The sequence below is a fragment of the Solanum pennellii genome, chromosome 8 (assembly GCF_001406875.1).
Source record: "Solanum pennellii chromosome 8, SPENNV200".
Classification (NCBI taxonomy): Eukaryota; Viridiplantae; Streptophyta; class Magnoliopsida; order Solanales; family Solanaceae; genus Solanum; species Solanum pennellii.
In genome coordinates, this window is record NC_028644.1 from 15,281,303 (window position 1) to 15,292,915 (window position 11,613).

Here is an 11,613-nt window from a genome sequence, read left to right on the forward strand (position 1 = left end):
CCACGGCCGGCGGCCAACCTTTCGTTAAGGTAGGCCCGCAGCCAACCTCTCGATAAGGTAGGCCGGCTGGTGACTTAGTTTGGTCCATCATATGCTAATTTACTAAAACCAAAAAAAAAAAAAAGCCATTAACACTCAAACCTAATCATATCTGCATGGAGAGCCACAAGTCATATGGGAGATGGAAGAGGTAAATCAGATGACCGTCAATGAGAATCTGAATATGCGGTGATTGGCAAGTTCTCATATGGGTGGCCTGAAATTCAACATCTTAGGAAACTGATACCAAAACAATGTGAATTAAAGGAAGAATGTAATATCGGTTTGCTTAGCAATAAACATGTGTTGATAAGGGTGGCATTGTTGGAGGATTATGTGAACTTATAATCCAAGTCGGCTTTCTACATCACACAGAATAACTGGTCCTTCCCGATGAGAACGCTGAAATGGGATCCAATATTTAACTCAGAAGAGGAGACAACAACAACAACAATTGCTTGGATATCTTTTCCTTCCATGACACCGAATTTTTTGGGGAAGATCTTCTATTTTCACTAGTGACAGCAGTGGAAAAGCCATTAATGGTAAACTTGGCAACAAAGAATCAAACGAGGCCAAGTTGTGCAAGAGTGCAGGTGGAGGTGGATTTATTAAGAGAATTTCCAAAATGGATTGAAATAGGGATGAGAATGAAGAATGAAGAGGTAATGGAAAGGTGGATCAAAATAAAATACGATTACGTACCAAAATATTGTCAAACATGTATGATTTAGGGGCACAATGATAAACAATGCCTTGTTGTGCATTCAGAGTTATACCCTAAAGAGAAAGCAGGAAAGTGGAAGGAAAGAGAATGGAAATACGGGAGAGAAATCCTCATGAGACAAAAACAGAGCTTAAGGACGCAGACAATGGTGGTAATACACAGATACACAATAGAGAAGAAGGCGTTGTGGAGCAAAGAAACAGAAATAAGGTGGTGACAAAGTTAAACAAGTATGGAACAGTGTGGGTGTGATTACGAAAAATAAGTACAATATGTTAGTGCAGGACGAACAAGAGGGAGGGAAAGATGGGGAGAATATGGATTTGACTATGGGGGACAGAGCTGCAGAGACGCCTGATCTTAAAAGGAGCGATAACAAAGATAGGAGATCCATGACATGCGGAGGTCCAAAAGTTAATAATTTGGTAGAGGTGACAAGTCAAGAAGGATCGAAAAACATAAACACACCAAGTGACATAGAAGTCAATCAAATTGCCAAGAAAAGTGGCGTTGATCCATCAGTGAGGAATACAGAGGAAGGTATCTCAATGGGGGTAATTACAAGGTAAAGTAACATGCAAATGGAAATGTGTGTGTGGTTGATACGTTAAGTAAAGAGGTGGAATCATACAGAAACACGGCTGGAGGAAACATCATAGAGGATGGGGCTACTGAAAAAAAGGAAAGGTTCGGATTTAATAGAGAAAGATGATGAGGATTTACAAATCAGAAAGGACACGGAAGAAAATGATGATCTAGATTATAATATTCAACCAAATTAGTAAGGTAGGTGACTTGCCGCCAAGGCATACTAATAGTTTAAAACAAGGGGCAAGGAGGGGAAAGAGAACATTTCCTTTACAAGTCCAAACAAGGAGTAGTAGGGGGAATTCCTCCAATAGTGATCAATGATTGAGAAAATTCTTTTATGGAATATAAGGTCAGTTAATACTCAAAAATCATTTGAGAGATTAATGGACCTAAATAAAAGATATCATTACTCTTTCATAACTCTAATGGAACCTTTTCAAAGCTCTTTGGAGCTATATCAATACAAAAGGAAGTTAGGATTTGAGCATGCAGGAGTAAATTGTTTTGGGAAAATTTGGTTTTTCTGGAATGATGATTGGGAAGCTAGGAGGAGATTTCAACCTCATTCTTAACGAGGAGGAAAAACTAGGAGGCCTAGGGCTCATTCAAAATGAATCCTTGGATTTTGCATCTTGCATCACTGCATGTCAGTAACAGAGGTGAGAACATCATGGAGCAAATATACTTGGTGGAATGGTAGAATCGAAATGGCATGTATCCTTAAAAGAATGGATAGAATCCTTGTGAACCATGAATTTTTGGATTTATTCTCGTCTTCAGAGGTGCTTCACTTGATTAGACAAGGATCTGACCACGCTCCTCTACATATGACGTGTAACATAGAAGAGGGGTCAGCCATTAAGCCTTTTAGGTTCTTGAACTTTTGGTGTACTCACAAGCAGTTTAAAAAATTGGTGAAACATAATTGGTGTGTGGATTTTGTTGGGAACCCGTTTGTGGAGTATCAAGCCAAAACGAAGAAGCTTAAAAAGCATTGTAGTCTTGACCAAAAATATTTACGAAGATGTTTTTAAACAAATCGCCACAATAGAAGATATAATAAACGTGAAGGAAGCTCAATTGAAGGTGCATCCTTCTGAAAGTAACAGGGAAGAATTGAGCAACGTAGAGGCAGAATAGAAAAAGTTCTTGAAACTTGAAGAAGAATTTTGGAAGCAAAAGGGTGGAATGAAGTGGTTCTCTGGTGGGGATAATAATACGAAATTTTTCCATTTATATGTAAAGAGAAGGAAAAAGATGCACTTCGCTGAAATAGAGAACAATCAGGGTACAATTTTGAAGTCCAACGAGAAAATTGGTCAGGCGGCAGTGGAATTTTTTGATGAGCAATTTCGAGCAGAAACATTACCCACAGATTTCGCCATGCTTTAGAACATTCCAAGGTGTATAACAGAAGAGGATAATGAGGTAATGACCGGACTGCCAGATCAAGAGGAAGTCAAAAGAGTGGTATTTGAAATAAATGGGTCCAGTGCTTGTGGGCCAAATGGATTCACAAGTCAGTTTTATCAGTGTTATTGGGCGATCAATTTGGAGAAGATATTACTAAGATGGTAAGAACCTTTTTCTGTGGGTAAGAGTTGCCAAAGAGCCTTACTGATACAAATTTAGTGCTATTGCCCAAGAAGGAAGTGGTACGAAGTTTTTCAAATCTAAGACTGATAAGTCTTAGGAATTTTTTGAATAATATTATTTCAAAAGTAATACATGATAGAATTGTGGTGATCTTACCCAAGATAATATCTCCAACACAGTCAGGGTTTGCGAAGGTAAGAAGTATACGGAGAATGTGTTATTGGCACAGGAGATAATTAGTGATATGAATAAGAGGAGGAAAAACATTAATGTAGTAGTGAAGTTGGATATGGCTAAGCATATGATAGAGTATCATGGATATTTTTAACTAAAGTGATGAGAGATTTGTTTTTTCAGAAGTTATTATTGATATGATATGGAGGATTATCCCCAACAACTGGTACTCAGCTTTAGTGAATTGAAGAGCTCATGGTTTTTTTAGATCATCCAGAGGCTTGAAACAGGGTGATCCCCTAGCCTCAGCTCTTTTTATCATTGTAACAGAAGTCCTAGCGAGGGGTCTCAACAGTTTACATGGGGATGCTGAATTTAAGCGGTATGGGTTGCCGAAGTGGATTCCTAATATAAATCACTTATCTTATGTGGATGACACTGTTCTTTTTTGTTGCGTGAAAGAGGATCAGAGATCAAAATGATGAGGGTGGTAAGAGAACGCATTTCAGGGCAAATGATTAACAAATCAAAAAGTTGTTTCTATTTACATGAGAATACACCTTTGATTGTTGCAATCAAATTGAGAAGGTTGACAGGAATAAGACAAGGGAATTTCCCCTTCATTTATTTGGGCTGCCCAATTTTTTTATGGAAGAAGCAATTCAAGCTATTTTGAGGATTTTGATCAGGAAAGTTGTGAAGAGTATTTTTTCATGGCATAATAAATTCCTTTATTTTGGAGGCAAGCAGGTTTTAAATAGTCATGTACTTCAGTCAATGCCAATATACTTATTATTAGCAATGAGCCCAACCAAGAGAGTCATTGGAGAAAATTCATCAATTTTTTGCGAAATTCTTTTGGGGAAAGGTAGGGGGAACAAAAGGTAAACATTGTGTGGCTTGGGAGGATTTGTGTCTCCCAAAGGATGAAGGCGGAATTGGTTTCAGGAGAATTCAAGATATTAACAGAGCTTTATTTGCAAAGATATGGTGGTAAAGTCTCCACAAACTCAATATGGGTTGAATACATGTGGAATAAGTATTGCAAGAAATTGCAAACAGTATGGGAGCTTCACAAGTATGGAAAAAGGTTATTAAAATCAGGCAGGAGGTGGAACATGATATTTAGTGGCAATTAAAAGATGGAAACTCTAGTTTTGGATTGATAATTTGACCAAACAAGGTGCATTATGTTTCACAAAAGGGTAAATAGCTCAGGAGGAGGAATTAGAAGTGAAGGAGTTTATTATAAATAATGAGTGGAACGTGAATAAGCTCAGAGTTGTAATTTCTGAGGAAATGGTACAATATATAATAATGACATCAAGGTTGGTAGCAGGGTAGGCTGCATTGATAAAGCTTGGTGTTTCATAGTACCAATGGGAATTTCATTGTCAAGTTAGCTTATAAAATAGTGAGAAGAAAAACGGCAGCGAAGAATTTGGTGCAAGTATATGTGGATAAAGGGTCTACCTTTCAAAATTGAATTCTTTTTATGGAGGGTCTGAAGGAGGAGAATATTAACAGATGATAATCTAATGAGTATGAGAGTACAAGTGGTGTCCAAATGTTATTGTTGTGAGGAAAAGGAAAAAAAGACTATGTGTCATTTATTACTAAAGGCTCCCATAGCTCAAAAGTTATGGAAGCAGTTTGCTTCTTGTGTAGGTATCAACTTAAATGGAGTTAATTTAAAACAACTCGTTCAAAGATGGTGGGAGCACAAGATGTCAACCAAGTTAGATCCAATATTAAGGGTTGTCCCCGCAATCATTATGTGGGAACTTTGGAAGATGAGATATGATATTAGACATGGGAAGGAGACCACTTATCAGCAAATGTATTATCAATGACAATTAACAATGCATCAACTGATAAGGGTCAAGTTTCCATGGATTAAAGGCTTATCGTTTCAGTGGTCTGAGATGGTGGATACATTGCAGCAATATAAGCCAACAATACATTATATTCTAGTAAGGTGGAAGATGCCAAAGGAGGGTTGGATTACTTGCAACACTGATGGTGCCAGTAAAGGAAACCCAGGACAGGGTGCTTATGGCTTTTGTATTAGAAATAGTGCTGGTGATTTACCGTATGCAGAAGCAAAAAATATTGGAGAAGCTACTAACATGGAAGCAGAGGTAAGAGCAGTGTGGGAAGCACTGTCTTATTGTATAAGGCAGAATTTAACCTATGTTCAGTTGGAGACAGATTCTTTAGTGTTAAAGAACATGCTTGTTAGGAACTGGAGAATTCCATGAAAGATAGTTGAAAAAATGGAAGAAATACATCAGATGATTATCCAAATCAGCGGGCAAATACAACATATATTCGGAGAATCAAATCAGCTCACAGATTATGTAGCAAACACAACAATCAACAAGGAGGAAAAATAAGTATTTTAAAGTTTTAATCAGTTACCAAGCATGGGAAGAAAGATCCTTAATATAGATAAACATTAGATCCCTACTGTTCGTATCAAAACAAGGAGAATAAATATAGACAACAATGGACAGTAAGCTTAGTTACTTATAAAGACATTGAGTTCAACAGCTATATATACAACCTAAATGCTAGCATTTACGGGAATAAAAGGGTTATAGAGGACTTAATTCAAAAAATAAGCTATTTGATGACTTAATTCAATAAATAAGTTATGGGCCCGTTTGGATGGGCTTAATAAAAGCAGCTTTAAAAAAGTACTTTTAGAAGTGCTGAAACTTATTTTTAAAATAAGAAGTTATGCGTTTGGATAAAAGTGCTGAAGTTGATATGGCAAACGTGAAAAGGGAAAAATGGAAGAAAGAGATGTTAGGGTTATATGGGTAATTTGGAGATTGTATAAAAATATTAAGGGCAAAAAGATAAAAATGTGGTCAACTTAAAACAGCTTATAAGCTAAAAAAAAAAAAACACCCCTACCCCAGCTTTTAACTTTTGGCTTAAAATAAGTTTTTTTTACTTAAAATAAGTTATTTTGAGTATTGCCAAACAGCTAAATAAGTCAAAAACCAGCTTTTAAGTCAGTTTGATCAGCTTTTAAGCTGAGCCAAACAGGCTCTATGTCTGCCATCAAAAAGTGATATAGGGACAAGCAAAAGGGGTGTGTGAAGAGGAAAAATCTGATATTGTTGCAAGCACGCTGCTAGGTAATCAGGAAAATGAAGCTTGGGAGATCTTTGCTCGCTCGACTTGATATCATCTACATGAGCAAGACATCACAATTTTGCACAAAAGAAAGGAAAGAGGAAACAGAGGAAGAAAATAACACTTACAAAGAGTTCCTAAGATGGAAGGAAAGGCCTATGCCCTTGATTAATTTTGACAAGAACCCACGCATTCAAACCGGACATCACACCTGCACCAACACGTAGAAATTCAGGAGAGAAGAGTGGAGATTAATCAAGATAGAAATGATGAAACCCAAACCTTTGTTAGCTGATGAAGACAACACGTCACAAGTGATGGAGAATAGTTATTATCTAAAGAAGAATCTTAATGAAGTTGGAGTTGAAAGGAACGACGGAGAACATCTGCAATGCGGCAAGAGGCGAAGGTACCCAAGAAGAGTGGAGTTGAGGAAGTTGGAAGGGTGGTCTTCCAGTTATAATTTACCTGGGCTGGTCATTTTTGGACCGGGCAGTTTGTCATCTTTTATGTATAAGTTGTCTTTTAGGGATTTCCAATAATTAATAAGGACCTTGAGTCCAAATTTAATTTTAATTTTAAAAAAAAAAAATTGTGGCTACAAAAATTCTACACAATATCGCCACACTTTATAGGTGTTGTTCTAGATGAGATATAAAAGGTAATATTTTTTAAATATGTCGTTAACGAAAGCAAATGACACGTTTTAAAGTGTAGTATAATCAAACAAAAGGTGTTGGTAATAATTACTAAAAAAGTGTGCCCTATATACCTCTTTGGCCACACTACTTAAGTGTAGCTGCCATGGCGACATTTTAAAAGTGTGACTTAATGTCAAAGGTTACGCTTCTTTTGACCACCCCTTAAAAAGTATTGTTTAAAGTTCAAAAGTGTGGCCTTTTATCAAAGGTCACACTTTTTGCTAGTTTAGACTACACTTTAGTAGGGTGGTTGTATGCCTAAAATGTTATAGTGGATACATTATGTATCAATATGCTGCACTTATTAAGAAAAAAAAAGATTCAAAAAATAAAATTAAAATCTCATAGTATTCATTTGTTGCACTAATTAAGAAAACAAAATAAAATCAAATTAAGATACCATAAATTGCGCTATTCCATTTCAAATTATTTTCAAGTATTCAATCATATAGTGAAACTAACTATAAGATTCAAAATAAATTTCTTCTTTTTGTTCATCGTTCTCTCTGTTTTACAAAAACTTTTGTTGAAATTTTGGATAAGCGAGGTGAGTTATGAAGGATATAAAAGTGATGAAATTGTTGTAGGACAAACAATTTCTTTTGTGAATCTTCAAGTCCATCGAATATCCTTTTGATTTTGATTCAAGATTGTCAAAAATTTTGAGATTCAAAATTGTTCTCCCAGTTCATGAAGATGCTTTCAATTTTGATTCAAAATTGTTGAAAATTTTGAGTTTCAAAATTATTTTCCTAGTTTATTGAAGATCCTTTCAATTTTGATTCAAAATTATCAAAAATTTTCAGAATCTACATCATGAAGATCCTTTCAATTTAATTTAATAAGTCTTGTATTTCTACTAGATACATTAAATAAGAAAGTATTGCTTATAAGATTTTACGTTTGAGAATATCGATACGTTATTATTTGGTAATTGTTATGTATCAGATACATTTAGTATAATTCGAATTTACGTATCATAACTAAAATATTAGTACATGATACAATATTATTTATGTATCTTGTTTTGTTTTGAAAAATACTACGTATAATTTAAAATTAAAAAATACATTATACAAGTAATTATGTTATATTAGCTTCTTCTTTTTTTGTGTTTGATACATAACAAAAAGTTTCTGTATCAAGTACATTTATATTGAACATGATAAACACCAATAGAGATCCAACAACATTAGAGTTATATATTAATACCTTTAAATATGAATATTATACATTGCATAAAATAAAGCTCATTGTAGCAGTGATGTATTGGATCAATGATAACACTAACAAAGACTAATTTACGACTCAAAACAAACGAGACACACTAAACATCTGTATCTTTGATAGTGATGGTCGTGCAATGGCAGATTCAACCTTTTTTCTTCTTTTGTTAGACGTTTTTTAGCAGTTGATACATTACAAGAAAATAAATATTTTTCAAGAAAAAAATTCAATGATGATATGATTAACGAAAATTGTAAAGGTTCAATAAGATTTCAACGGGGGAAAGGAGCGGAGGTAAAAAAAATTTTAAGATGAAAAAATTTTAAAAGAAATCGAAAACTAAAGTGATGAAAAGAAATTTACCTCTTGAATAATTTGAAATCATTAATTAAAAATAACAAAGATTTGAAATTCAAAAATAGATCAATTGATGTAATTATGGAGAGATTTGTGGCGTGAAAAAAAAAATCAAAGGGTACGAGATTTATAATGTATTTGAAAAAAGGGATGATGTTAGAAAAAGAAGGGATATTTGATATTTTTTGAGATGATATGAAAAATAAAAAATTATAATGATAAATAGTGTATTATTAAGTAATTATTTCATAAAAATATATATAAAATACTAGTATCCTGTTAAAAATATTAATTTTAAAAGTTTGGCCAAATACATAAATACATCCCTAAACTTGTTGGGTTTTTTCCTCAACTATCTCAACTATGTTACTTTCCTATTGAATCATTGAAATCCTCATAATTTGTTCCTTTTAAACACCGTTGACTGATGTGGGACTAGATTTTGTGAGGAATATTGATAGGAGGATACATATGTTGTTCCAGAATTCATTAATCCAATTGATAGTGAAAATATTCGAGAATAATTGTGTTTTACTTTAAGTCATTTGAACGCGTTAAAAAATAATTGAGACTAATGCACACTTTGCCTTCATTCCTTCGATCAAATTTATTACAATATGAACACAATTGAAGGCATTTACAATAGAAAAAGTCGATCAAAATCAGTCAACTGTATTTAAAAGGAACAAATTATGGGTGATTTAATGATTCAATAGGAAAATGACGTAGTTGAGGTACATGAAGAGAAAAACCCAACAAGCTTAGAGATCTGTTTATGAGTTTGGCCTAAAAAAAATTCCATAATTTTTGTTGCTCCGAATTATTACTTAAGCTATAGTTCAAAAATATTTTCTTTTAAATTTTAAATTGCGTCAATTAGCATTATTTAAAAATTCTACTTTAAATTTATATGCGTAAACAATATAATCTTCGTATAGTATCCCGTGTAATATGCTAACACTTATAAAAAAAAAATATTTTAATAAAATTAATTATAAATTATTTATATATTTTTCTGCCTGATAAATTTTACTTTACTCTATTAAAAATGTTTACTCAAAAAGGATTATATTATTAACTTTTACAAGACTAATTCAATTTATTTTTACTTTACTAAATTAATTTTATTAATTATATTTTGAAAATTAAACCTAACAATCACTATTTTATAAAGTTATTTAATAACAAAAATAATAAAAGTTTCATATTTGTTCACAAATTTATTTTGTGAGTCACATATTAATTACATAATATTTCACTTCTTCCTAGTATTTGAAAATTTAAGTTATTATTCAAATAATGATAAATTTATGGATAAACATTATTTGTTATATTTATTTGGAAAATCAATGGTCAAACGGGCCCTAAGAATGAATGACTTGAAAAGTGATTTAGAAAAATAATTAGTGTTAATCGTAATACTAAAAAACAAATATATGTTGCTTAAAAATGTTCACTTTGCGTAATATAATTATAATTTTTACCGGGTATATATATATGAGTTGATTTAAAAAGTTAATTTTTTTTAGTAGTGAAAAAGGAATAATGTGACATAGATGAGAAATAGATGTTTTTCAGTGTCAAATATATTTTGAGAAAAATATGTAAAATTTAGTGATATTGTAAATCAAAAATAAATAAAAGTGATACTATCATGTAATTTTCCAAACATGAATGACTATATAGGGAATAAAAAAAAATTATTATAGAAATTCCACCTTTTAATTTTCTTTTTACCATTATCCTCTATAAGTTTCATAAATCTCCAAATTTCTTCATTTTTCTTTTAAGTAAAAAATGTCATTATTGTATCTGATCCTCCATTAATGAATTCGATCCTCTTTTTAATGTATCAGCGCATGTATCTGACCCTCTTTTTAATGTATCAGCGTTTTAATTTTTTGACCATTAATGTATTCGAATCCTCCATAATATATCTTATCCTCTTTTTAATGTATCAGCGCATGTATCCAATCCTGTTTTTAATGTCTCATCGCTTTGATTTTTTTGTCATTAATGTATCCGGACCCTCAATTAATGTATCTATTTGAGGTATTTTTGTAATTATAAACTTCTAAAGATAGATTACAGGTAGAGCCGCCAATATGAGCTAGGCCTGTCGGGCCGGCCTTGCCTAACCGGGGATTTAACAGGGTTGGGTTACGATTTTTGGAGCTCATTTAAAAAAAAATTTTTAGCTCGGCCTGAATAAGTCTACTAATTTGTTGGGCTTGAGTAATATCGGTAGAACCGGCCCGTGGGCCAGTAAAATTAAATTAAAATATAATATAATATTAAGATTTAAAAATTAAAGAGAGTTCAAACTCAAAACAATTAGGTTAATATTTCTATTTAGATATTTATTGTTTTACTTGAAAAAAAATGTAATAAATATTATAAAGATAATTTTATTCGTGAATTTGATTAAAAAGTAGTAACATTAACATCATGTAATACTATTTTTTCGATATTTGTGATAATATTTTAAATTATAATTTATAATTTAATTTAATGATTCTAAAAATAATATAATTTTTAAATAAAATGGGTTGGTTCGTCAAGCCTGTTGCCCACGTACTTGTGGTTGGACAGATTATTTTCTGGTCTATACAAAAAATGGGCTAATCCGAACTGATCATTAAAATATCGAATTATGTATGGATTAGCTCATGAAATGTGTTAGTCCATATTAATAGCTCAACTTATATATATGTGATTTCTGTAAATTACCCAAATAAATTTCTCACGTAAAGCAAAAAAAAAAAAGAATTACTTTACGAAGAATACTAAACATGTGGTCACCAAAGTCACCAAAATTAATACCTACATTTCGTGCCTTTAGGTTAAATAGATATTTTGTTGGACCCCTTTGCTTTAACTATTAAGGCTTCTTGTAACGACCTGTTTAGTCGTTTTGAGCAGCAGATTTTATTTCTGGAAAAACTGTGTGAGTCGACGGAACCCACGACGGACCGTCATGGGCGCGACGGGCCGTCGAGGGTGTCTCGTTCCAGAAGACTTAGACTTCTGAAATTTGGGTACTGGAATCGACTC

At 32.8% G+C, this 11,613-nt stretch overlaps 1 long non-coding RNA gene across 1 annotated transcript; it reads right to left on the bottom strand.

The window, feature by feature from the left end:
• Positions 1 to 6,193: 6,193 nt before the first annotated feature.
• On the bottom strand, positions 6,194 to 6,792 carry LOC114078315. The gene is made up of 3 exons (XR_003579925.1): positions 6,557 to 6,792; positions 6,403 to 6,485; positions 6,194 to 6,329 (listed from the first exon to the last, which is right to left on the bottom strand). It is a non-coding gene; the product is annotated as an uncharacterized LOC114078315 (long non-coding RNA).
• Positions 6,793 to 11,613: the final 4,821 nt, after the last annotated feature.